At 40.0% G+C, this 1,778-nt stretch overlaps 1 non-coding gene across 1 annotated transcript; it reads right to left on the reverse strand.

The window, feature by feature from the left end:
• Nucleotides 1–612: 612 nt before the first annotated feature.
• Nucleotides 613–715, reverse strand: LOC133081497 (U6 spliceosomal RNA). Its single transcript, XR_009698835.1, has one exon. It is a non-coding gene; the product is annotated as a U6 spliceosomal RNA (small nuclear RNA).
• Nucleotides 716–1,778: the final 1,063 nt, after the last annotated feature.

A 1,778-nucleotide genomic window follows, 5' to 3' on the forward strand; every position in this document is an offset into this window, starting at 1 on the left:
GGCCTATTGAAACTTGACTCTTAGTAACATGTGTCAAGTAAATACTTTCATAATATGATTTTTAAATTCCAAATAATTAATATTAGATGAATACAGCAAAAGGCTCTTAGAAATAAATCACATTGGACCACTTTTAAGAAATACTCTTAAATCAACTTCAGACATGAGTTCTTACAGCTTAGCCACCAAAATAATAAGCACTTTATCAAACCTCTCTCTTCATAATTTGCACTCTTCTAAGAATTATTGGCCTCTAACAACATTCTCAAAGAGCTACCAGGCAGGCTATTAAAATGCAAACTATGGCAGATGTACTCAGAATATAAAACAAATTGTCACTGTTTGTTTACATCCATTTGTACAATGCATTTATTTTATTTTATAAATAACTGATAGATTAGTGGAAAGAATACTTAACCTCTCATGATTTTGAAGAAAAGGGAAGTGTACCTTTAATAATCTCAGAGGAGAATATTTCCGGGAGATTGTGACTATCTAACATAGTGTGCTATATCAAAAGAAATGATTTTATTTTACATTCTTTTTTTTTTTAACATCTTTATTGGAGTATAATTGCTTTACAATGGTGTGTTAGTTTCTGCTTTATAACAAAAAAATATGGAATGCTTCACGAATTTGCGTGTCATCCTTGCGCAGGGGCCATGCTAATCTTCTCTGTATCGTTCCAGTTTTAGTATATGCTGCCGAAGCGAGCACTTATTTTACATTCTTATTTGACATTTATTTGCGGTTTATTCAAGAATTCTTTGAAAAACTGCTGGCATATTTGGACCTTTAAATACATTTCAGTAATGTTTGAAGTGATCGTTGTAGGAAATAGTTCCTGTTTTAGATCCAGTTGGGATCAGGGAAGGTTTTCCTGAGGGGAAGACATGAGAACAGAAACTCAAAAGAAGTAAAGGATTTTTCATGTGGACATGCGAGAGAAGATCATTCTTGACCTCTGCATGAGAAAAAGGTGTGGGGAGACTCTGAAGTGGGTCTGTGTCACGTGATCTCAAGTAACAGCAAGGAGACCAGTGTCACAGGGGCAGAGGAGCAGAGGAGAAATTTGAAGAGATAGCCAGAGGCCACATTTTTAAAGTTTTGAGGCCATGGTTAGATTTGGATGAACAATGAGAGGCCACTGGAGAACTTTAAGGAAAGGAGTGACAAGGCCCCTTTTGCTGCTATAGGGGGTGAAGGGTAGGAGCAGGGAGAAATATTAGGGTTGAGTACCCATGAAGCATTTGTGTCAGCTGGGGTCTTCTGAGACACAAATGCCAAGCAGGATTAGGTGTTGCAAGACCTAGCTAAATAACTGTGAAGGATTAAAGGACAGGGAGCAAGGTAGGCAGGGAGAGCCTTCAGACAGCAATGCAAATGGAGACCTATGAAAGGAGAGGGAAGATCAGACTGCAGCATGGGTCTGAGGAAGTACTGGCCAGCCCAGTGGGGGTCCCCTAGTAAAAGTTGCTCTGTAGAGGAATCCTATGTCAAGCAAGAGTGAACCTGTTCTAGTTCCCCTTGCCCTGCTACTGAGCCAGTCACTGGAAGAGCCCGGGGAAGAGTGGCCTTGGAGACAGAAAGTGTGGCAGCTGGTAGCTGTCAGTCACTGTACTCCTTGAAGGGAGATCTGATCAGGGCACCTTCATGGCCACCGCAGTGTGGGTAGTTTGGATTAGTGGTAGTTGTGGTAGTTGTGGAGGTGGTGAGATTTGGTTAGAGTTCTAACATATTTTGAGTAAAGCAGCAATAAAATTTACTAAAGGATAGGA

This window comes from Eubalaena glacialis, chromosome 20 (assembly GCF_028564815.1).
Source record: "Eubalaena glacialis isolate mEubGla1 chromosome 20, mEubGla1.1.hap2.+ XY, whole genome shotgun sequence".
Classification (NCBI taxonomy): domain Eukaryota; kingdom Metazoa; phylum Chordata; class Mammalia; order Artiodactyla; family Balaenidae; genus Eubalaena; species Eubalaena glacialis.